The following is a 26,624-nucleotide window of genomic DNA, read 5'->3' as shown; positions in this document are numbered from 1 at the left end:
GAAGATCTGTGGTCTGTAGTCGACGTTATCTCGAGAATTAAGGAGGAGGAAATCAGCAATCAGGAGGAAATAAATAATCGGGCAAAATTTATAGTCAGAAAGGTGAGCTGGAGGTCATCAGTAGGGTGACTAATCACCAGCGTTAGTTAAATTGTTGAGGGTGGTGGAACAAGTATAATCAGTGATGGGTGTGTCAGGCACGAGTCATGGCTCAACTTGAGAAATTACTCTTGAGCTCCAAGTCACCAACTCTCTTCTTTTAAACAGCAGAAATGCTGCAGTGGGGTTGATATGTGGCAATGATTCTACCCACCCAATTCATACAATAGGATCCTAATAAGGGAAGGATATTCAGGGAGGTCTCTCTGATCTAATGCTTACTTCCAGCACAGGGATGTGGCCAGACCCATGAGTGGAAATAATTATATCACACAGACCTCCATGAAGATTACTGGAAAAAGCTTTGGGTTTCATTCAATACACACACAATTGCATTAATAAATTATGCCTTTCATTTTTAGCCTGGGCAATAAGAGCTTTTGTATCACTTCCTCACATCAGTTTGAATGTGCGAAAATAGAACTCCCACAGACCACACAAGCGCTTCACCTATACTTACAATTATCCATAACTCTGTGGCCCTGGACACCAACCTTCTGAAACAGTCCCTTTCCGGACTGTATGTCTGAGATGCTCATGTATAAAGATTAACAAAAACCAAATGAGTACAATGATTCCTTCCTAACCCTCTGTTTCCACTTTCACTGTGGACACCAATAAATTCCCAAAGGAAAATGCAGATGCAATTCTAAGCCTTTAGCAATGCCAGCTTTCCTGTCATAGTTGAATGGACAAAAAGGCATAAAGAGTAATGCAGAGATAGAAACAGGATCAGTTGTCTTTTTTCCCATTGTTTCCATCTGCTTGTGGCCTGCAGTTGATATCTTTGATCAGATACATCCCTGGAGTCCTCTGATCTCAAACTCTGTGCCCCCTCACTTCCACAACTGGTCCCCTGCTGTTCCAGCCCTGTGGCTTACTGACTTACACAGCCATTTGAAAGTCACTGGAAGTCAAATTTTCCATCTCCTTCATTTTAAGAATTAGTAAATGAACATTCCACCGGAAAAGAGAAAAGCATCATAAGGAGTAACAAATTTTAATTAGAATGAAGTTGCATTTGATGCTGGCATATCTGTAGAAGGCATACCATTCTTCCTCCAGAGGATGCACTGAGGCAGCAGTGCACGGGCAGCTTGTGTCTGTGGGGAGCAAGACAGAACATCAGGCTGCAATATTCAACTCAGGACGAAAGTAAAGGCATCACGTAAAGCATCATGCATTTAAACATAGTCAAAGCCCTTTCTCTGCCATACCTGGCCATTGAAGAAAGTAGACTAGGTCTGGGGAAAGGCCTCCAGTGGGAGACAGGTTAGAGGGGTAGGGTGTGGAATGGTGTCGTGGAGATGTTTAGGAAAACTGACATGGGTTAAAAGGGAGGTTACATCATAAGTGGAAAGATCAGTGAGATGATGGAGTTTGGGGAACTCAGGCCATAGGCAACAGTTATTGATGAGAAATTATTAAAACTACGTAGACGAGGACTTCAAATAATAGATTCAGGAGCAATAAACTAACTTCAGGAGAGTAATAGACAATCGACAATTTGTGTCAAGACCCTTTATCTGAATGAGACAAATGGTCTGGATCCAAAATATTAGCTACCTACAGATGCTGGCTGAACAGCTGAATTTCTCCAGCATCTTGTTTGTTGAAGGAAGATGAACCCACAAGGCTTCCTGCAACGGCCCAGTTACCTTCAAAGGACTGCTAAAGCTGACCTCAATTCTCCTTTCAAGATGTGCTTCACAATTCAAGCTCTTTATAGTCTATGGGTTTTACGTGCATGTTTGAATTTCATACAAGCAACGTTGGCCAAACTTTATACACAGCTGGTCATCGCTGGATGTGTCAACTGTAACATTCAGAAGGGCATTACAAGCATACAAAGAACTCATTTTGTGATCAGAAATTTTCCTTAAAAAAGTTCATAAAGATGTGTGCCACCCAAAAATTTGTCAATGTCAATTTTGTTCCTTCCTTTAGTTGCTCACAGTAAAACATTATTAGAGTTGTTTATTATATGAGGAGACTACCTAGGAAGAGGCGCAAGAGATAGGGAAAAGAAAGAAAAGCCTTTAGGGATACAGTCTCAGAGAAATGGGATGAAGACAAGATTGTAGGGGAGGTATTTTGGAGAAAGTAAAACCAAATAAAATGTTTCATAAAGTTAACATCTCCTGAGGACTCCCATGATTGCTCCTGACATACCAATATTGAACAGATCCATCAATGTAAAAGTGTGGATATATGCCGACCTTAAAGCCAAGCACTTGCACAGCTAACATTGAACATTCTCATAGTTCAAAGTAAATTTATGATCAAAGTACATATATGTCACTGTATCAACCCTGAGATTCATTGTCTTGTTGACATACTCAATAAATCCATAGAATAATAACCATAACAGAATCAATGAAAGGCCACACCCATTTGGGTATTATACTGGTGTGAAAAAAACAGTGAACTGTGCAAATACAAAAATAAAGAAATAATAATAAGTAAATAAACAATAAATATCAAGAACATGAAATGAAGAATCCTTAATAGTGAATCCATGAGGTATGGGAACATTTCAATGATGGGGTGAAGGAAGTTGAGTGAAGTTATCTCCTCGCTTCAAGAGCCTGATGGATGAAAGGTAATAACTGTTCCAGAACCTGGTGGTGTGAGTTCTGAAACTCCTGTGCCTTCTTCTTGATGGCAGAAATGAGAAGAGAACATGTTCCGGTTGGTGGGAGTCTCTGATGATGAATACTGCTTTCCTACGACAGTGTTTCATGTAGATGTGCTCAATGTTGGGGAAGGCTTTACCCAATATTTACTGGGTTGTTTCCACTTCCTTATTTTCGATTTTCCATTTAAGGGCAATGGTATTTCCATACCAGTCTGTGATGCACCTAGTCAATATATTCTCCACTACGCAACTATAGAAGGATGTCAGAATTTTAGATGTCATGTCAAATCTTCACAAACTCATAAGGAAGTAAAGGCACTGCCGGGCTTTCTTCATAATTGCACTTATGTCCTGGGCCCAAAATAACACCGAGGAATTTAAAAATGCTTACCCTCTCCACCTCTGATCTGTTGATGAGAACTGGCTCATGGAACTCTTGTTTCCTCTTCCTGTAGTCAATAATTTGCTCCTTGATCTTGCTGACATTGAGTAAGAGGTTGTCGCTATGACATCAGTCTGCCAGATTTTCAATCTTACTCCAATGCTAATTCATCACCACTTTTGATTTGGCCTACAACAGTGTTGTCATCAGCAAACTTGAATATAGCGTTGGAGCTGTGCTTAGCCATACAGTTGTAAGTGTAAAACGAGTAGAGTAGGGGGCTAAGCACATAACCTTGTGGTGTACCCTGTGCTGATAGAAATTGTCAAAGAGATGTTGTTGCCTATCCAAACTTATTGGGGTCTGCAAGTGAGGAAACTGAGGATTCAATTGCTTGAGGAGTAATTGAGGCCTAGGTCTTGGAGATTATTGATTAGTTTTGAAGGGATGATGGTACAGAATGCTGAGCTCTAGTTGATAAAGAGCATCTGATGAATGCGTCTTTGCTGTCCACATGTTCCCAGCTTGAGTGAAGAGCCAGTGAGATGACATCTGCTGTGGAACTGTTGCTCCTGTAAGCAAATTGGAGTGGATCCAGGTTGCTTCTCAGGCAAGAGTTGATATGTTTCATCACTTCCCTCTCACTATGCTACCGGACGATAGTCATTGAGGCAGGTTACCTTCTTAGGCACTGGCATAATTGAAGCCTGCCTGAAGCAGTTGGGTACCTCAAACTGTCGAAGCAAGATCTCAGTGAACTCTCTAGCCAGTTGATCAGCTCAAGTCTTTAGTACTTGGCCAGATGCTTTTCATGTGTTCTCCCTCCTGAAGGCTTCTCATAGTTTGGTCTCAGAGACTGAAATCACACAATTATTGGGGCCTGTGGGACTTCATGATGGTTCCTCCATGTTTTTAAGGTCAAAGCGAGCATAGAATCGGAATCTGGTTTAATATCACTGGTAGATGTCGTGAAATTTGTTGTTTTACAGCAGCAGAACTTTGCAATATATAAGTTAAATTAAATAGTAGTGCAAAAAGAGAAAAAATATTGTGAGGTAGAGTTCATGGGTTCAAAGTGCACTCAGAAACCGGATGGTAGAGGGGAAGAAGCTTTTCCTGAATCATTGAGCCTTCAGGTTCTGTACCTCCTGCTTGATGGTAATAATGAGAAGAGGGCATGTCCTGGGTCATGCACATCCTTAGTAATGAATGCCACCTTTTTGAGGTATCGCTCCTTGAAGATGTCCTGGATGCTGGGGAGGATAGTGCACACGATGGAACTGGCTGACTTTAAAACGTTCTGCAGCTTATTTTCATCCTCTGCGGTGCCCACCCCCCATAGCAGGCGGTGATGCAGCCAGGTAGAATGCTCTCCACAGTACTTGTAGAGAAATTCGTGAGTGTCTTTGGAGACATACCAGATCTGCACAAACTCCTAATGAAATATTGCCACTGTTGTGCCTCCTTTGTAACTGCATCAATATGTTGCACCCAGGATAGAACCTCAGAGATGTCGACACCCAGTAACTTGAAATTGCTCACTTTTTCCACTTCCCATTCCTCGATGAGGACTGGTGTGTATTCCTTTATCTTACCCTTTCTGAAGTCCACAATCAATTCTACTGACATTGAGTCTAAGGTTGTTGCTGTGACCCCACTCAACCAGCTGATCTATTTCACTCTTGTACACCTTCTCGTCACCAGCTAAAGTTCTGCCAAGAATAGTTATGTCCTCAGCAAATTTATAGATGGCATTTGAGCTGTGCCATGGGTATAGAGAGAGTAGAACAGTGGGATAAGCACACATCCTTGAGGTGTGCCAGTGTTGATTATCAGCGAAGGGGTGTTACTTCCAATCAGCACAGATTAAGGTATTGTATTCCAGAGAGGAAGCTGGGGATCCAGTTGCAGAGGGAGGTTCAGAAGCCCAGGTTTTGGAGCTTTTTGCTCAGAACTGCAGGAATGATGAGTTGTAATCAATAAACAGCAGCCTGACATAAGTATTAGCATTGTCCAGGTGATCCAAGGCCATGTGAAGAGTAAATGAGACTGCATTCACCGTTCAACTATTGTAGCGATAAGCAAATTGCAGTGGGTCCAAGTTCTTGCTTAGGCAGGAGTTGATTGTCTCCATAACCAACCTCTCAAAGCACTTCATCATCGTAAATGTTAGTGCTACTGGATGATAGTCGTTAAGGCAGCTCACACTACTCCTCTTGGGCACTGGTATGATTGTTGCCCTTTTGAAGCAGGTGGGAACTTCTGACTATAGCAATGAGAGATTAAGAATGTTTTTGGACACACCTTGCAGGTTTTCATGGGGGCCTGTTGCCTTGCATGCATTCACCTTCTTGAAAGACATTCCGATGTTGGCCTTCAAGACGGGTCACAGGGTCACTGTACGCTGCAGGGATCTTCATAGCTATAGTTTTATTCTCCCTTTCAAAATGAGCATAAAAGACATTGCACTCACCTGGGAGTGAAGCGTCACTGCCATTCATGATGTTAGGCTTCACTTTGTAGGAAGTAATGGCCTGCAAACCTTCCCAGAGTTGACACGCATCGATTTTGCCTCTAACCTCAATTGGAATTGTTCTTTTGCTCTTGAGATAGCCCTCCGTAAGTTGTGCCTGGCCTTCTTGCGTAGTTCTAGATCACCAGACTTGAATGCTGGTTCATCCACAGCTTTTGATTCTTGGTGGTGAATCATGAAGCCAGCAAACTGCATCGGTGTGTCCGGAATAGTGGGGAATAGGCAAGAGCTCTGTTAAACAAAACACACATTAGACTCTGATGAATGTCTGATACTGCCATCTTGCTCTGAAGTCTTCAATTTTATTTTCCAGAGACTGTGCGTTTGCCAGTAGAGTGGATGTTAGTGGAAGTCGAAACCCTCTTTTCCTTAAATTAACTTCTAATCCAGCGTGGCATCTGTGCTTCGACCTTAAAGGGGAACCACACTTGTGACCAGAGACGGCCATCTGGATTCATTGACCTTGAGTCGTGATAGATTTCTTTTAAAAGCCTTGAAATGATGTTGCTTACTCTATTTTCCATGGTGGTAGCTCATCTAGAAGCAAAGCCCTATATCGCTTGACGTAACTTTGGTGGTAATATTCAAGCCCTGCCACAACTTCAAGCATCCTTTGTTACCACTCAACCTGGGAGATGGCTTTCTGGATATCATACCTGGGCCTCTGGAAAACACACCCCAAGATTTTGGCAACTGTCAATGACTCTGTTATTTTGAAAACAAAATGTACAGTAGATTACCTGGCAACCCCTCTCCCTTCCATCAATTGCACTGCATCCAAAGGTGGTCCTATTGTTGCCCCACTAGGTCTGTTCTAGTTAAGGTTCGAAGGGCAAACCCCCAAGTGATTTCTCAGAAATTCAGCAGGCTCTTTCTTTGTTCCCGTACTTCATGTGGGACTGGGAAAGTGCCAGCAGATGTCAGCCAATAAACTTGGGACTTCTATACCTGGAGGCCCAAACTTACTGGCATCTACAGGGATTCCAAGCATGTCCTGGCCTAGTACCAGACTGGGGAAGTGAGATGATTTTAGATATCCTGGCACTCAAATACTTGCATGAACTAACACATGTGTTAAAGATACACATTGCTGTTTACCGGGTTATTGTCTCCAGCACCCTGCAGATGTGTCTTTTTCTACAGAGAACAGCTTTGATTTCCCCCATTCCTCTCCTTCCAAGAAAGCCTCTGTTTTTTTTCTCGGTGCCTCTCACTCAGAACACACACAGCAAGGGCACAATACACCTGGCCAGCAGTAGAATTGTCCACGCTAGAAAATAAAAGAAATGCTACTTAAATACACTTAGCCTTTGTTAGAAAGTTCCAAGGCAACATAGATAAAGTGCTGGAGAAGCTCCGCAGGCCGGGCAGCATCTATGGAAAAGAGTACAGTCAACGTTTCGGGCCAAAACCCTTCAGCAGGAACTTGTTTTATTTGTCCATTAATAAACAGAAAGAGAAAACGAGATAGCAATGTCAGTGAGTATCCAAACAAGAGTCTGCAGGTGCAGGAATTTGGAGTAACAAGCAAGGTGCTGGAGGAACTGAACGAGTCAGGGAATATCTGACTCACCACCCTGTTTCTTTCTCCATGTCTATGCCCTCCATCTGTCCAATCAACCACAGACTCTCTCCACTATTCCCCACCCCACACTGCTTCCTTCTGCTCTTCCCACCTATCTTGCTTGATTCCGTGTTCCACCTTCCTCGCCTATCAGATTCTAATGACTGCGGCCCTATCGTGCCTCAATCTATCACCTCCCAGCCTCTGTTGCTCTTTCCTCTCATGCCTCCTACATCCACCTCCACCAGATGTCAGCTTAACTGACCCGTATCTTTGAGCTCTCATTGAACTGAACTGCATAGCACCCTTTCATGTGAACACTGCCCCTCACGGCTCATCACTTGTGCTGCAGAATGGCATCATAGAAAGAAATTTTGTTAGCAAACTCGAAGTATCGCATTGAATCACCACTCAAATAAATGATTCCTCATTCCATTCACATGCTGATGCCATCTTTCTAGATGGTGAAAGTGGTGGATTAGGAAGCACTGCTGAAGAAATCTGTTGATCTGGCAGCTTGGGGATAGTTCACTGTATGCTGAACTGGAGAGAGGGGAAACTTAGGATGGTTGTTACCCTACTTTGTCTTGGAATAAGCTGAATGTGTTTATATCCAATAAGGCTTTTTCAAATTGTTTTCACTGAGATTAAGCCAACTTCCAACACGTTGCAAAAAATATCTGAGGAAATTTCATTGTTGGATGTTAGGTCTCAATTGCAGAGATATGATGACCAGGTTCATGTGTGGTTCAGAGGGCGTTCATAGAAAGGAAGCCCAATCAGATTTACTGTCCAGTTCTCTGTTCTCTGAGTGCAGCACCTGCCTTCATACCTACCTGAAAACCTCAATCATTTCTTAAATAAGGGCCAACCCAATCAAAAGAGACTGGCTCACATCTACCGCTGCTCTGCCATCTAGGACATGTATTCCCTGGAAAGTTTATCAGTTTCTTCATGAGGGATGAAGGAGAACCACAGGAAGAACTTAGCTGGGCCATTGACTCTTTTCTGTAGTTGCTGCCTGGCCTGCTGTGTCCCTCCAGCATGTGTGTGTGTTAACTGGGCCTTGTTTGCTTCCTCCCAACCAACCATCTGTTTCTTGTTTGAGGTGGTGTAGGATATGAAGTGGCCAACATTCAGATAGGATGAATATAATTAAAAATAATACTCAACCCTTGCTGACAACTCATTTCTCTTCACAGTGAGCTGAGCACCAATTAAAAGCACTGGATCAGAAGTGCACTGGGTATCTCTTTTCTCTGCACAGAAATTGCTTCGTTAATACCTAAGGGCTACTTCTGAAGTCTAGTTATGATGCAGATCTAAAGGTATAACTTATTAATTATTTACCACAGTGAACAGCCTAACTTTGCAATGAAAAAACACCATAACTATAAAAGGGTCTTGAGGATCAAATATTCATTTCAATTACAACTCCCTCCTCTTTCCTTGCACATAACATAGCCCATAAGATCGTTCAAATATCAGAACCAATACTTTTACATGCATGACGTTTGTTCTCAACTTAGAAAGCCCAGTTGTCTGTGCAATGGAGCAGCTTAAGATTGTCAGATTTGTAGGAAGAAACTGTCTTAGATGTCATGCATAAAGAAAAATGACTTTTCAAAAACATTCAGCGTGCTTCCAAATGTACACTTGTTTCTCTCTGAAGACATTGACGTTACTTTCAAAGCATTCCAGCAGAGTTTTCACACACTGATCTGAGGGGCTCTGCTGCAGTTGATAGCTTCAGAAAGCTGCTTCTCGACAGTTGATAATTTACAAGGGTGCCTGGAAGGGCAGGCACCTTGATGTCAGCACCACTCTCAAGTGACTGATGAACACAAGAACATTAGCTTCTCTCTGTCTGAGACTCCATGCTCTGCAGGAGCAGAGTACCTGCGTGGCAGCTTGCAAGTCTGGACAACGCTCAGAGTTCCACATTGCTTCCAGCTTTCAGTCACCTGATTTTGTTGGCTGCGGTGACCATAACCAAAGATCACTTTCAGAGTAAGGAGACTGCCTTTATGGCTAGGGGTAAGAAAAAAATACTTTCATCTGGAGGGTAGAGTATCTTTGTAATTCTCCACCCAAGAGGTCTCTGGAGCTTATTCATTGAATGCACTCAAGGGACAGCTTGATAGGTTTGGAGATATTAAAAGGAATTAAGGGACATATTTTATTTGGAGATACAGCATGGAACAGGCCCTTTCAGCCCAACGAGCCACGTTACACAGCAACCCACCTATTTAATCCTAGCCCAATCACAGGATAATTCACATTGACCAATTGACCCACTAACTGGAATACAGCAAAGTGACACTGTGGTCTAAGGCCTGCCACGACCTTACTAGATGACAGATTGCCCACTCCTCCTTCTATTTTCCATGTTCTTATTTCTATGTTTTTCTGAAGAACTCAAAATGTGAAAATTGGTTCAGGTCCCAATTGAGACTCCAAAGCCAGAAAGCCGTACGGCAAGGAAATGGGCCTTTCAGCCCATCAAGTCATGCTAACCATCAATCCCCCATTTACAATAATGCTAAATTAATCCCTTTTTATTTTATTCTACCCACATTTTCATCAACTCCCCTCAAAGAGCTGTTTAATGTTTGCCCTCAATAATATTAAAATACAAATGAAACACCAGATCCTTCTGGTCACTTTGAAGCACACAGAAACACAATTGAACGTACTAATTTGGTACCTAATCATGAATTACAGAGAAGCAAACAGTACTGGATTCATTTGTTAATTCATGCAACAGCATAGAAAGATGATGAGCTCAGGTAGGTGAATGAGGTTAGGGAACTAGAGAGTCATTGTGTAATGAAACGGACTTGAAGCCTATGATATAATGCTGTTATTATGTTCCCACTTCTGCAAAGTTATCCATTCATGCTAACATTCCAAGTATCACAGCCGGATAATGAGTCTGTGTGCGCAATGTCAAAACAGAAAGAGGGACAGAAAAATCATCACCATTTACTTGAACACCTGTAGCAGACAAGCTTTGTATTAACAGAACAAATTAACTGATACAGCATGTGGAGGCTTTGAAATATTCAATACTTTCAATTATTATCCTACAGAAATGTATATAGTGCAGAGTTCATTGTCTGGTAGACCATGGGTTTAGTGCCAAACCTCAGGTTTTGATCTTCAAATATCCTTTTCGTAAATTGACCAAATGCCATGTTGGCATATTGATGGCAGTGGTAAGTATCATCACAACGTTTGTCTTCATCAAAAGGTCAGTCTCCCAAGACATGGGAAACTGTCCACGTTTTTCAGATGCAGTGTTCTTCCAAACGTTGAGTACGTATCCTCCTTTATGCTTCAGTGCTTGAGTCAATAATGTTCTGAATCTTTGCTTGTGAGTTTACACAAACACAAGTGTCAGCTTGAAAGTTCAGTTCGTCTACTGAGGTTTGGATGAACACAATTCTGGAGTGTAGTCACTGTAAGTTGGAAAGTTACCCAATTGACTCTCATGATCATCAGCTCTCCTACAGGAAGTTCATTAGAAGGGAGGCATAGCACTGTGGTGACAAGTGTGCAGGAGTGTTAGAAAAATGTTGTCTTCACAAAACCATCTGAGATCACTGAAATGATAAGTGAACAAACACCAACATCCTCGACATTCCCAGCGCTGACGACCCATTTACAATCAGATGGCTATATTGGGCAGGCCAATGTGCAGCCTGACAAAAAGACTCGAGAAACTTAGTCTAACTTGAGAGGGCATTGTCAAATGGAGAAACAAAATATTTCAATAATGATCTCAAAGCTTCCTTGAGGAATTACAGCATGCCCACCACCTCCCAGGAACCTCTGGCTCATCGCCATTCAAAGTGGAGTAGGAATAGATGGGATAGAATTGAGAGTCACAGAAGGGGCAGATAACCACAAAGCTGTCCACCTACCCACCTTTCGGACACCTCAGCCCCACGAGCAGAAGACTGCAGTTCCCACAGTGGTCTCATCAGTCACCTCATAACCCAGAAATCTGGAGAGGAAGCAAGGCATACTTGATCAGAGGACCACCTAAGAGAACTATGCTGTCAGTAAATCTGTGCATTGAAGTTGTTTAGGTTAACAACTCTGCTGGAATCAAGGATAACAAATGTCAACCATTTCAATGTTTTTGTTGAAAAGAGAAATCTCAGCAAAGGGAGTGATGAGACAAGTAAAACAACTGAAATCATCTATGTGATCTACACACGGATAGTAATTTTCAATATTATAAACCAGATGAGAATGATTTCATTACCTTACTTCTTCAGTCTTGTTATTTTATACCTTAACGAAATCTAACATTTGTCACGGAGAAAACTGTATTCACTGATTTGTATAATATAGTACATTCCTTGGATTAAAAAATGTTAATGTGCCAGTTCTTGACAGTAATGCAAACGGTACCTTGTCCTTGGCAGGAAGAGTTTGTTCTACTGGGACGATTGTTTCTATTGAAACTATCTTTTAAACAGAAATTAAGGAGTTTATTTCATTATCTCCTCCATTGTGCACAGCTGCATTATATTTTTTGTTCAAAATAGGGTCAAAAATTAGCCCTTGCCCTACACAAGCTCAAGTCCTCATTCCTTTCCTGTTCAGGCCCTCTGCCTCTTCCTCTGATGTCCATTGCCTGCCCACACATGCTTCAATGATCCCAGGATCCTTCCACTAGTTACGACAGCATATTACCGATAAGTTAGAAAGTTTTAGGCTCATTATCTCTGCCCAAAGGGCTGATAGTCTTATCAAGTGCGGTACTGAGGGAGCTTGTTGAAATGTTTGAGGTGATGCTATTTCATGGGAAGCTGGGTAGGTAGACAAAAGAGATTAGCATGTGTCATAATTAGGGTGTGTCATAATATCATGCAAACACACCACAAGCTGCTGCCATTTTATCCATCATGCATTCACTTAGGGGTTGGAAGATTGATTAATTGCTAACTTATTATTAGTATTATTATTAGTGTTTTAACATTTGTACAGTTTGTCTTCTTTTACACATTGGTTGTCCTGCCAAGGGGTCTCAGCCCAAAAGGTCGACTGTACTTTTTTCCATGGATGCTGCCGAGCCTGCTGGGTTCCTCCAGCATTTTGTGTGTGTTGCTCGGATTTCCAGCATCTGCAGAATTTCTCTTGTTGCACATTGGCTGTTGGTCAGTTTTTGTGCGTGACTTTTCAATGGTTCTGCTGTACTTGTTCCACTGCAAACCCGTGTAAGAAAATGAATCTCAGAGTAGTATATGGTGACATACGAGTACTTTGATAATAAATTTCCTTTGAATGCCTGATAGCAGTTTGGGAAAAAGGAGTTGAAAGAGGAAGATGAAGATCATGCTCAGACTCAGACTTCTATTTGAGCAGATGGTTATTTACTGAGAGCAGCAACATGGTGGAAGGTCAGCAGATGCTGCTACTTAAGACATGCAGAATGAAAGCATGGATTAATGCTTATTTTGATCAATAATGCATTCCACTGCTGGCTCCTATGAAATTTAATCCCATGGAAGTGGTCAGACCTTGAGGGTTTGTGGAATTACTGAATGTGGTGGATATGAGTTGGACTGTAAGGCTATGGAAAGGCATAATCCCAGTGGATTGTGGTATGCTGTTTTTAGTGAGGAGAGTAATGTAACTGGAAGAAAGTTTCAAAGAAAATCAATTCCTTTTAGGAATATGATGTAATTGGGGAGCAATGATAGTTTATTTTCACTCAAAGTTGTTTTTTTTTATACAAACTCACATTCCCAAATTAGGAAAATGATCAGATATTTTAACATTTACTAATGAGAGATAATCAAGACATAAATGGTAAGCTCAGTAGGACACAACAAACAAAGGGGTTATTAATGAAATAACTACTTTCATCAATGACTGCTGACACAACATCCACATAAAGAGTGTGGTTAATGCTCAATTCCCTCTGCATTTTAGGAACAATTAAAGTTCATCAATAAATGCCTTATTGCCAACAAGCTCCACATTCTGTGAGTTAAAGAAAAGAAAATCAATATATTGAAAACAGAAAAAATCTAAGGCCCATCATTTTCTTTGTGTTAAGCTCCATATTTGGCATTGGGGAGAAAGAAGCTGGCCCTAAAAGATTGTACTTGACATTTACTTTTCCCTATAAAGGCTATGTTATATAGGATCACTAATACAGTAAAGTGTCCCAAGGGAGCATTAGCAGACAGTAATGCATAGAGATGTTAGGAGCAGTGAGGGAAAACTTAGTTAACTTTTAAGAAGTAATTAAAGAGAGAAGAACAGCCAGAAGAGTTTGCGGAGGAGATTATGGACTTGAAATCTTAAAGCCACAGCCTGCGATAGTGGTGCAAATAAATTGTGGAGAGGTCAGAGTCAGAGATGGGCAAGTGAGACTATTTAAATGGAAATCTTGGTTAGCATGAAGCAAGTGAGCCAGGGTCAATTTCCATGCTGTCTGACTCTATAAATGCACTGCCAAAAATGCATACTGATTGGAAAATCTGCAGATGCTGGAAATCCAGAGCAACACATACAAAATGCTGGAGGAACTCAGCAGGTAAGGCAACATCTATGGAGGAGAATCGGCAGTCTTCATTACAGGCTGGAAAGGAAGAAGCCAGAATAAGAAAGTTAAGGTCTTAAAAAGTGTATTATCAGAGTGCTTATACAGTGTATCACTATATATTACTCTAAGATTCATTTTCTTGAAAGCATTCACAGTAGAACAAAGAAATGCAATAATGAATGAAAATCTACACACAACGAATGACAAACAAGCAATATCCAAAAGAAGGCAATCAGCGCAACACAATAAATGAATGGATGAATGAATAGTACGGTGAACATTAGTTGTCAAGCCTTTGAAAGTGAGCCCAGAGATTGGGGAATCAGTTCAGAGTCAATGTGAGTGAAGTTAAGCACACTGATTCAGGAGCCTGATGGTTGAAGGGTAATAACTACTCCTGTGGGACCTAAGGCTCCTGTACCTCCTTCCCAGTGGTAGCAGTGAAAGAGAGCTTGGCCTGGATGGTGGGGGTTCTAGATGTTTGATATTACTTTCTTGTGACTGCACTCTTTGTAGATGTGCTTAATGACGGGGAGGTCTTTATCTGTGATGGACTGGGCTGTAGCCACTGCTTCTTTTAGGTTTTTCTGTTCTTGGCCATTGGTGTTTCCATACCTGGCCACGACGTATCCAGACATGATACTTCCCACCGTGAATCTACAGAAGTTTGTCCAAGTTTTAGATGGCACGCAGAATCTGTGCAACCTTCTAAAAAAGTAGTCTTCGTGCCTTCTTTGTAACGGCACTTTCATGACTATCCCGGGACATATTCTCTGATATGATAAGGAATTTAAAGTTACAAACCCTCTCCGCCTTCAATCCCCTAATGAGAACTGGCTCATGGACCTCCAGCTTCTTCTTCCTGTAGTCAATAACCTGCTCAATGGTTTGGCTGATGAGAGGGGGAAGGAGTACGAGTGGGCAGGGGATAGGTGAAACTAGATGAGAGCGGAAGGTGAGTTGGTGGGGGGAGGAGGAAAGATGAAGTGAAAGCTGGGTGGTGATAGGTGGATGAGGTAAAGGGCTGAAGAAGAAGGAATCTGATAAGAGAGGAGAGTGGATAGAAGAGGAGAGTGGACCATGGGGGAAAGGGAAGGAGGAGGAGCATCAGAGGAAGGTGATGGGCAGATGAGCAGAAATGAAGGAGTGAAAAGGGAGCCAGAATGGGAATGAAAATAGAGAGAAGGGGGAGGGGGAAGAAATTACCAGAAGTAAAAGAAATCAATGCTCATGCCGTCAAGCGGGAGGCTCCCCAGACTGAATAGGAGGTGTTACTCCTCCAATCTGAGACTGGCCTCATCCTTGGCAGCAGAGGAGGTCATGGATTGACATGGCGGAATGGAAATGGGAATGGGAAATGGGAGTAAAATGGATGGTCTCCAGGAAATCCTGCCTTTTGTAGTGGACAGAGAAATACAATTAAATAGAGCTGTTTTTTCTGCAATACTCATCTGGAGCTTGTGTGTATCACATCCTGCCTAACATGTGGCGATCTTGGACTACACACAATACTCCAAGTGCAGTCTAAAGAGAGTTTTGTAAGAGTGCAACATAATATCCCATCTTTTATATCCCATGCCCTGACCTAAACAGGCAATCATGTCATATGCATGACCTATGGACTTGAACCCCCTCTGTTCATCAACATCCCTTAATAATTTACCATGTATGTCCTACCTCTACTTGACTTCTCAAATATCTCACTTGGTGCTTGTCAGGATTAAATTCTTATTGCCAAAGCCTTGCCTAATTTTCCATTAATATCCTGCGGTAGCCTTCAAAACCTTCCTCACTATTCATAACACCAACAAATTCTGCGCCATTCACAGAATCATACCTCCTACACTGACATCCAGGTTATTAATATACTGTATATCACAAACAAGAGTCACAGCACCACACACTGTGGTACTTCCAATTAGGGAAGTATTATTTTATCAGCAACCTCTGTCGTTTACCATCAAGCTAATCTTAATCCTATTAGCCAGCTTGTTTTGGATCCCATGTGCCTTAAATGTCTGGACTAGTCTACCATATGGGATCTTATCAAATGCTTTTAATTCTAGATAAATAATGTTCATCAATTTACCTTCATCAATCCTCTGAGTTAGTTCTTCAAAAATCTTAATCAACAGGACATCCCCCACACAAAGCCATACTGACCATCCTAGTTTAATTTATCAATGAAAGAAAGTCTGCAACTGGGAATTAATAGCATTCATTGCTGCTCAGTTATTCTGATCAACCGTCTACTCCATTGTCATTGCATCTGCCAGGATGATAAGACAGTGAACCTATCTTAGGTTCCTTTAGCCAAGTCCTACGTTTCTATAATATATCAAATGTTAACTAATAATCATCAGGGAACCAAACATCAACAGCCAGTAAGACTAAGCCCAGTCCTGGCTCATTATAAAGCAATTTCCACACACTGGGACCTTCTGGACAATAAATTAGCAGAAGGATCCCACACCAGTTGGAGGAGAATGAATGTACCTGAGTAATGATCTAAGTTCAGTTGCTCCCATTTGGATTTCTGAATCAAAAGGATGGCAATTTAAATCTCACTATCAACTCTCTATCATATTCAAGTTTGGAGCTGCACCAAGGAATAGCTGCTTTGCCATCTGTCAAACTTACTCGGGAACTTTAGTTCAAATTTCTGACAGTCCTTTTCTCCTGATCGTCAATATTAAATGAAGTTTTTAATTAGTAATAATTAGCTATTTGAAATTTAAATCTGTAATAAACTTTGTAATAGATGTAAAGCAATCTCGATGCCAAAGTAACGACGGCCACAGAAATCTCCTAATGTTGTCATTTGAACTTAAACCTAACTAGCACCTCACTATTTAAACCAAACTATTCACCTCTGAGTGAAGTTAATACAATCAGTAAACAATAATTAGACCTTGTTCAGTACAGGAAAAGTTTCAGTCTAGTTTTCGTGCTATGCCTCCCCATGTACAAATAGTGGCTGCATATTCAAAACTAATTCACTGGATAAGATGCATTTTTGGCACATTGTAGCAAATGCCATATAAACATAAACTGATTTTATTTTTAAGGGGTAACAGTTTTATAAAGAATAATAAAGTGCTGTCTTTGTTTAACAAACAAAAGATCTATTCTCTATTTCTCGAAGGCACGCAGTAAAACATTACTCACCTCCCTCGTCCGTTACAGGGTGTTCTAACACTTTCAATGATTTGCTTCTCACATTGTGTGATAACCTCCACCACCATAAAGAGCAAGCTGCTGATGGCCATCTTTCTCAGTGACTGCCAACAATGGCACAGGCAAGCTTTGGGCAGCTGGTACTTCCTACAACTATGTAACAGTTGGAAAAGTTAATAAAGCCAGAGCATAAGAGTTGAGCACTGCATTGTGCAAATTTACTACTGCCTTCACCAATAACAGACACAAAGGGGAGCTGGTGAAGGAACCAGCTAACAGACACAAAGGGGAGCTGGTGAAGGAACCAGCTAACAGACACAAAGGGGAGCTGGTGAAGGAACCAGCTAACAGACACAAAGGGGAGCTGGTGAAGGAACCAGCTAACAGACACAAAGGGGAGCTGGTGAAGGAACCAGCTAACAGGCACAAAGGGGAGCTGGTGAAGGAACCAGCTAACAGACACAAAGGGGAGCTGGTGAAGGAAACAGCTAACAGACACAAAGGGGAGCTGGTGAAGGAACCAGCTAACAGACACAAAGGGGAGCTGGTGAAGGAACCAGCTAACAGACACAAAGGGGAGCTGGTGAAGGAAACAGCTAACAGACACAAAGGGGAGCTGGTGAAGGAACCAGCTAACAGGCACAAAGGGGAGCTGGTGAAGGAACCAGCTAATAGGCACAAAGGGGAGCTGGTGAAGGAACCAGCTAACAGGCACAAAGGGGAGCTGGTGAAGGAACCAGCTAACAGGCACAAAGGGGAGCTGGTGAAGGAACCAGCTAACAGGCACAAAGGGGAGCTGGTGAAGGAACCAGCTAACAGGCACAAAGGGGAGCTGGTGAAGGAACCAGCTAACAGACACAAAGGGGAGCTGGTGAAGGAAACAGCTAACAGACACAAAGGGGAGCTGGTGAAGGAACCAGCTAACAGGCACAAAGGGGAGCTGGTGAAGGAACCAGCTAACAGGCACAAAGGGGAGCTGGTGAAGGAACCAGCTAACAGACACAAAGGGGAGCTGGTGAAGGAACCAGCTAACAGGCACACCCAGGCTCTTCTATTCCAAAATCAAACGTTGACCATAACTTACCATCAAGTATTGTACGTTGTGCAATTCTAAATGAAATTTTAGTAAAAGAGGTGAGCAAAGGGGAACAATCTACCTTGATTGCTATCCATGGTTAATTTCAGAAGTCTTTGAGATAAGAATCATACAAGCTATAATAATTAATTACTGTAAACGGTCAGTGTTTGAGTAGACACTAGCACGAAACAAACAGTAAAAAGTGTCCATGTATCTGAAGTCTCCAAAACATTGCTGTCTTCTGAAAAGCTTTATGTAAGCAGCAATGCCACCATTCATCATCAATACTTAGCTGCTTCTGGACTACTACGCAGGTGCATTTGGAATCACGTACGGGCTAGACCAGTTAAAGTGAGGCTCTGTCTGCCACTTGGGTGGGTGTAAAAGATTCCAGGCAACATTTCCAAGCAGCGCCTGATGTTCGTCATTTAATCGTCATTAGTAAAGCAGACCAGGAAAGAAACTTGCTGATGGATGGCAGTAGCAAATCTATGTGAATTAGTTGCTGGTTACACCTACTTCTACACATTCAGTTAGAAATGAAAACACATGTGACATTCACCTTGAGATGAATTAGAGATGAATGCAGACAACTACTCATGTGTTCAGCACTGGAGACCTAAGATGAATTACTCCTCGCTCTCCAGCCATCATGTCTTCCTTCAGACTTCCTCTGTGGATTGTGTGCTCATATTGGCTGTTATAGTTCCTGCGACAGCATTGTACACTGTCACCTAAAGCACAAACAATCTGGTGGAGGCACTCAGTAGGTCAAACAGCATCTGCAGGAGAAAAGGTATTGTTGACATTTGAGGTTGAAACCCTGCATCAGGACTATTTCAACTTAAAATATCGACAAAAGGTCAATGGAAATAGATAGTTTAAATGGTTTGTCTTGGACCTGATGGGCTAATGGCCTGTTTCTGTGTTGTACTTTTCTATGACTCTATGACCCTAATTCCTCCCCCCCCCCCCCCCCGTACAGATGTTGCTCAACCTGCTAAGTTCCTTCAACAGGCAGCCTGTTGCTCCAGATTGCACCATATATGGTCTCTTATGTCTCCAGTATAATCTAAATATCCACTCTCAGACAGAGAAGTGAAATTGGGTTTGGGATGGAGATTCAACGTAACAGAAGCAGAAAGCTCAGAGTGGGCACTGTAGGGTAAACAGAGAGGTGTTTTACAAATCAACCGTCCAATCTGCATTTAGTTTCTTCAAAGCAGAGGGGATGCAAAAGTTGATTAAAAGAAAAGGACAAGTGAATAATTGCTTCATCTGGAGACACAGCTGAGTACCCAATAGCGAGAAGGGAAGAGGTAAAGAGACAGGTGCTGCCTCTCCTGAGTGATTGGTGGAGATGGAAGAGTAGACCAGGGTGAGGTGGACGGAGTACTACGGTTGGGGGGCTCAATGTATAGGAGAGGGGAGCATGTATTTGCTGGTGGCATCCCATTAGAGGTGGTAGAAATTATGGAAAATGATTCATTCAATGTGGATGCTCGTGCGGCTAAAAGAGGGACAAGAGAAACCCTATCTTGGTTCTAGCTCAGGGGTGACAGAGAAATGGCTATAACTTTTTTACTTCAATTTATGTTCTTCTCTCTTCCGTCTTTTAAAATTATTGATTATTAAAATTATTCAGTTCAGGTATATACTTTATACAGACATTTCCTCTGTCCCTTCCACCCTCCCACTCTCTGCAAAACGCTTGTTCAGCCTGAAACCTCCATCCTCTCTCTCCCCACCGAGTCCTTCGAACACCCTGTTTTCACAAACCATTTCAATAGCACTTTTGACTGCAATGGTGTAAAGGGCAACACTGACAAAATGCTGGCTTTCTGCCCGAAACGTCGACTGTGCTCTTTTCCATGGATGCTGCCTGGTTTGCTGTGATCCCCCAGCATTTTGTGTGTGTCGCTTGGATTTCCAGCATCTGCAGATTTTCTCTTGACTGTGTGAAGAGTTTTGGCTTCGTCTTCTTTGTTAAAGATAAAAGATATTCATTCAGGAATATTTTAACAGATAAAAGATTTGGTTGGCTGAGTGGTTTTGATAATGCTGCTTGCTTATTGAGATTTATCAATACACTAAATTGACAGGACAAACTGTCAATGGTGAAAAACTGATTCAGTCTGAGCTCCAGTCTACATTATGTAGCTGTAAACACAGCAAGTAATCATAAAGGCCTAGTATATTGGCCATTATTGTAAAAGGATTGGAGTTTAGGTATAGGTGTGTTTTCGACAGAGTATTGATGAGACAGGTGGAGTACTTTTCTTTCTTCTTATTTGAGACAGGATATATAGGCATTAGAGGCATATTAGTAGAAATTCACTAGGCTATTTCCTGGGATGGCAGAGTTGTCCTGTCATTAACGTCTAAAAACGAATGGGGCTCGTCTTATTAAGCGCCAAAGGAATCATGACAGGGTAGATGTTGAGATATTTCCTTTAGTGATAAATGAGAACACAGAACACAGAACAGTACAGCACAGGGACAGCCCGTTTGGTCCACAATGTCATGCTGAAATAACTAAATGAGTAATTAAATGGCCAACTAACCTAATCACTTCTGCCTACACAATACCCAAATCCTTCAATTTCCTGCACACTCATATCCCCGTCCAAGACGTCTTGGACCTGCCCCCTCTCAGATATATCTCCACCTCCATCCCACTACCATCAGCCCTGAGGGGTGTGGCTCTAAAATAGGGTGAGCGATTGTTTAAAACAGAGGGATTACTTCAAGTTCAGTGAGTCTCTGGAACTCTTTACCCAGCTGGGTTGTGGATGCTAGACCTCAGGCGCTAATTAAAGAAGGGCTATATGTTTTTTATATAAAAGATTGGGAAACTGAGATCCATACTGAGTGTTGAGCAAGGCCTGGGGTACATCAGATATGGTCACATTGAATGATGACGAGGGGCTTGGTGGCCTTCTCCTATTCCTATTTTCTTGAGTTCTTGTGAAAGGGTTGCATGCATTGTTATGATTTGAAATGGACTGCTTGAAAGGTTGCAGAAAGAAGATTCAATGGCTCAATGGGTCAATGGTTCCAGTTAATATCAGAGAATGAATACAATACACAACCTGAAATTCTTACTCTTCACAGACATCCATGGAACAGAAGAAAAACCCTGAAGAATTATTAACAAAAAAGTAGCCCCAAAGCCCCCCTCCCCCTCCCATGCACACACAGCAGCAAAGCCCCACGAAAAGCAACATTCAATGGGAATGGTAGAAATAATTGAGGAAAAAATATACATGTAGGGCAGCACAGAAGGAGCAGTGAGATGGAACAAATGGGCTAGTTCTTTCAAAGAGCTGCCACAGGCATGATGGGCTGACTGGCCTTATTAGATGTATCTCTCTCCAATTTCACAGAGCCTCCACAACGTAAGAAGATCAGGACAGAAACAAAACTCTAACCCTAAAACGCAAGTCAGGTTTTGGAAAGTAATGGAGGAAAGCAGCTCCAGTCCTTCTGACTGTTCATGGCTCTGATAATAAGCCAGACTGGAACGGCTTGTTTTATTGCCCATTGCAACTTTCTCTGAAGCTGTTTCAATTTTCTTTGAAATGATTACTCAGCTTTTGAGAGCTCTCTTCTGGCTGGAAGCAAGCAGTATGTTTATCTCCAACATTCTCTGTATGTCAAATGGCCAGAGTTGCAGCTATTCCCTTTAGGGGGAGTCCACGGTGACCGAGTCTCTGGCACTGAGTCTGGCTCTGTGGCTAAGGAGGCAACGGAGGAGAAGTGGAGTGCAATAGTGATAGGCGATTCCATAACTAGAGGAGCAGAAAGCAGATTCTGGGGATGAGAAAGAGACAACCAGATGATGTTGCCAGAGTCATGGATGTCTTAGATTGGGTCAACAACATTCTAAGGGGAGGGTGAAGGGGAACAGCTGAAAGTCATGTTACATATTAATCCCAATGACATTGGTAGGAAAAGGGAGGAGGTCCTAAAGAGAGAATATAGAGAGTTAAGTAGAAAGCGGAAAAGCAGGACCTCCAGGGTAGCAGGTTCTGGACTGCTGCCTTTGCCGGGTGCCAGTGAAAGTAAGAATAGGATGACTTGGCAGATGAGTGCGTGGCAGAGGTACTGGTGCAAAGGGCAGGGTTTCAGATTTCTGGATTAATGGGATCTTGTCTGGGGAAGGTACAACCTGCACCTAAAGAACAGCTTATATCTGAATGTGAGGGTGAACAATATCCTTGCGGCCAGGTTTGCTGGAGCTCTTGGGGAGGGTTTCATTAATTTGGCAGGGGGATGGGAGCTGGAGTGATAGGGCTGGGGATGGGGTAATCGGTATACAACTGGATGCAGTGTGTACTGAGACTGTGAGGAAGGATAGACAGATGCTAGGGCAAAATTGCAGTCAGTAGGAAAAGCTGAAGTGTAACATGGGGGCCAAAATCAAAAAGGGTGATGAATTCAAAAGTAAAGGTGTTATATTTGAAAGCATGCAGCATAAGGTAGGTGATCTCATAGTGCAGTTAGAGATTGGCAGGTATGACACAAGGGCATCTCCGAGTCGTGGCTGAAAGAAGATCATAATTGGGAGCTTAACATCCAAGAATATGCATTGTATTAAAAGAACAGGCAGGGAGGTAGAGGGGGTGGGGTGGTTCTGTTTTCAAAAAATGAGATTGAATCCTCAGAAAGAAGCAATATACAATCAGAAGATGTAGAAACTTTGTGGGTAGAGCTAAGAAAAGGACCTCATGGGAGTTATATACAGGACTCTGAACAGTGGCCAGGATGTGGGCAGCAAATTACAACGGAAGATAGAAAAGGCATGTCAAAAGGGCAGTGGGGGATTTCAATATGCAGGTAAACTGGAAAAATCCAGTTGGTGCTCGGTCCCCAGTTAGCGAATTTGTTGAATGCCTACAAGACAGCTTTTTGCAGCAATGTGGTTGAGCCCACGAGGGGAATGGCAATTTGGTGTTATGTAATGACCCAGGTATGTTTAAGAAGTTTAAAGTAAAGGAATCCTTAAGAGGCCGTGATCAAAATATGATAGAATTCACCCTGCAGTTTGAGAAGGTGAATCTACAATCAGTTATATCAGTATTATAGTGGAGTAAAGGAAATTAAAGAGGCTGAGAGAGGAGCTGGCCAAAGTTGTTTGAAAGGGAGCACCAGCAGGGATGGCAGCAGAACAGCAATAGCTGGTGTTTCTGGGGAAAATTCAGAAGGTGTGGGAAAGATAATCTGAGAGATGAAGAAGTATTTAAGGGAGGATGAGGCAACCGTGGCTGACAAGGGAAGTCAAAGACAGCGTAAAAATAAAAGATAGCGCAGCTAGTATAGCAAAAATTAGTGGGAAGGTGGAGGATTAAGTAGCTTTTAAAAGCAAGTGAAAAAGCCATAAAGAGAGAAAAGATGAAGTATGAAGATCAGCTAGCCAATAATATAAAAGAGGATATAAAAAGGTTTGTCAGATATATAAGGAGTAAAAGAGAGATGAGAGTGGATATCAAGCCACTGGAGAGGTAGTAATGGAGGAGAAAGAAATGGCAGAGGAAGTTAATAAGTATTTTGAATCATTCTTCGCTATGGAGGACACTAGCAGAATGCCAGAAATGTAAGTATGTCAGAAGGCAGAGATGAGTGTTGTTGCTATTACTAGGAAAGTGCTTGAGTAGCTGAAAAGCCTGAAGGTAGATATGGACTATGCCCAGAGCTCTGAAAGAGGTAGCTGAAAAGATTGTGGAGGCATTAGTAATGATTTTTCAAGAATCCCTAGATTCTGGAATGGTTCTGAAGGACTGGAAATTTGCAAATGTCCCTCCACTCTTTAAGAAGGGAGGGAGGCAGAAATTGTAGGCCAGTTAGCCTGACTTCAGTGGTTAGGAAGACGTAGGGGTCTTTTATTAAGGATGAGGTTTTGGAGTATTTGGAAGCACATGATAAAATAATCTAAAGTCAGTATGGTTTTCTAGGGCGGAAATCTTACCCAACAAATCTGTTGGTATTCTTTGGGGAAATAACAAGCAGGGTAGATGAAGGAAAGTCAGTGGATGTTGTTTATTTAGATTTTCTGAAGTTCCAAGACAAGGTGCCACACATGAGACAGCTTGACAAAATAAGAGCTCATGGTATTATGGGAGAGGAACTAGAATGGATAGAAGATTGGCATGAGTGGGAATGAAGGGCTGGCTGCTGGTAATTAGAGGTGTGCCACAGGGGGTGGTGTTGGGGCTATTTCATGTTGCATGTAAGGTAAAAGAACATATGGTATTCAGGAAGCAGGGAGTCTACTGAAAGACTTAGACCAAATGGGGAAAGGGCAAAGAAGTGGCAAGTGGAAAAATAATGTAGGGAAGTGCATGGTCATGCACTTTGGCAGAAGGAATAATAGTGTGGACTATTTTGTAAATAGGGAGAAAATTCTAAAATCATAGGTGCAAAGGGACCTGAGAATTCTCATGCAGGATTCCCTAAAGGTTAACTTGCAGACTGAGTCAGTGGTAGGGAAGGCAAATGCAATGTTAGCACTCAATTTGAGAGGACTGGAATACAAAATCAAGGATGTGATACTAAAGTGTCATGGTCCGGTCCGTGAAGTCTGCGTTCCGGATCACAGTCCGGTCCGTGGACTCCAGGCTCCGGGTCTTCTGGCTGTCCATTGTTTCATCTGGGCTTAATCATAGGCACCTGATTTTTGTCTGAAGGCTGGGAATTAAGTACCCCTGGGTTCAAGTGTAGGTGCTGGTTTGTTTTGCCAGTATCTTGTCCTTGCTTCTGTTGGGCAAGCCAGGCTGTCTTTACCATTACCCTGAGGCTGGACTGTTCACTTCCCTTCCCCTCCCCTCCCCTTCCTTCTGCAATGTATGCCTGAAGCCTTTCCTGTATTGCCATCAAGTTCAGCCACCAGAGTGAGACTGGAGCCTTGCCACGCCAACAGAAGGAACTATCTATCATTGAGCTTGGAACTGACTCTTTGTGTCCCTGTGTTTAGGGTCCATGTATGAGTCCTGGCCCTACGTCCTGTCCCCCAGGAGGGTTCCTGACTCTGTGTAAAGCCCAGGCCCTAAGTCCTGTTCCCAAGGAGGGGTCCTGGCTCAGGGTTCTGTGTTCCTGTGCTTAAGTCCAAGGCTCTCAGGGGGGTTCCATTCCGTGTCCAAGGCTGTCAGGGGGGTTCCAGCCCATGTCCAAGGCTCTCAGGGGGGTTCCAGCCCATGTCAAAGGCTCTCGGGGGTTTCCAGCCCGTGTCCAAGACTCCGAGGGGGGTTCCAGCCCATGTCCAAGGCTCTCAGGGGGGTTCCAGCCCGTGTCCAAGGCTCCGAGGGGGGTTCCAGCCCATGTCCAAGGCTCTCAGGGGGGTTCCATTCCGTGTCCAAGGCTCTCAGGGGGTTCCAGCCCATGTCAAAGGCTCCGAGGGGGGTTCCAGCCCGTGTCCAAGGCTCCGAGGGGGGTTCCAGTCCGTGTCCAAGGCTGTCAGGGGGGTTCCATTCCGTGTCCAAGGCTCTCAGGGGGTTCCAGCCCATGTCAAAGGCTCTCGGGGGGTTCCAGCCCGTGTCCAAGGCTCCGAGGGGGGTTCCAGTCCGTGTCCAAGGCTGTCAGGGGGGTTCCAGCCCATGTCAAAGGCTCTCGGGGGGTTCCAGCCCGTGTCCAAGGCTCCGAGGGGGGTTCCAGCCTGTGTCCAAGGCTCCGAGGGGGGTTCCAGTCCGTGTCCAAGGCTCCGAGGGGGGTTCCAGCCCATGTCCAAGGCTCTCAGGGGGGTTCCAGCCCATGTCCAAGGCTCTCAGGGGGGTTCCAGCCCGTGTCCAAGGCTCCGAGGGGGGTTCCAGTCCGTGTCCAAGGCTCTGAGGGGGGTTCCAGTCCGTGTCCAAGGCTCTCAGGGGGGTTCCAGTCCGTGTCCAAGGCTCTCAGGGGGGTTCCAGCCCATGTCAAAGGCTCTCGGGGGATTCCAGCCCGTGTCCAAGGGGGGTTCCAGCCCGTGTCCAAGGCTCTCAGGGGGGTTCCAGCCCGTGTCCAAGGCTCCGAGGGGGGTTCCAGCCCATGTCCAAGGCTCTCAGGGGGGTTCCAGCCCGTGTCCAAGGCTCCGAGGGGGGTTCCAGCCTGTGTCCAAGGCTCTCAGGGGGGTTCCAGCCCGTGTCCAAGGCTCCGAGGGGGGTTCCAGTCCATGTCCAAGGCTCCGAGGGGGGTTCCAGCCCATGTCCAAGGCTCTCAGGGGGGTTCCAGCCCGTGTCCAAGGCTCCGAGGGGGGTTCCAGTCCGTGTCCAAGGCTCCGAGGGGGGTTCCAGCCCGTGTCCAAGGCTCTCCGGGGGGTTCCAGCCTGTGTCCAAGGCTCCGAGGGGGGTTCCAGTCCGTGTCCAAGGCTCTCAGGGGGGTTCCAGTCTCTGTCCAAGTCCTAGCCCAGGCCCTGTCTCCTAGTCTCGTCCAGTGCCTGTGCCTTGTCCAGCGTCATTTCTTCCCCACTTCCCGTGCTTTCTTGACACACCCAGTCCTGTCCCTAGTACTTCAATGTCTATGTCTTGCATTTGGGTCTGTTCCCAACGCCCACCTTA

General features: G+C 43.6%; 1 long non-coding RNA gene across 1 annotated transcript; it reads right to left on the bottom strand.

The window, feature by feature from the left end:
- Window positions 1–1,146: 1,146 nt before the first annotated feature.
- LOC140713656 (uncharacterized) lies at window positions 1,147–17,165 on the bottom strand. Its single transcript, XR_012095699.1, has 3 exons — window positions 17,013–17,165; window positions 11,207–11,285; window positions 1,147–1,262 (listed from the first exon to the last, which is right to left on the bottom strand). It is a non-coding gene; the product is annotated as an uncharacterized lncRNA (long non-coding RNA).
- Between the last annotated feature and the right edge of the window lie 9,459 nt (window positions 17,166–26,624).

The sequence above is a fragment of the Hemitrygon akajei genome, chromosome 20 (genome assembly GCF_048418815.1).
Source record: "Hemitrygon akajei chromosome 20, sHemAka1.3, whole genome shotgun sequence".
Taxonomy (NCBI): Eukaryota; Metazoa; Chordata; class Chondrichthyes; order Myliobatiformes; family Dasyatidae; genus Hemitrygon; species Hemitrygon akajei.
Note: the sequence above shows the minus strand (reverse complement) of the source record. Positions and strands in the feature narration are given on the sequence as shown.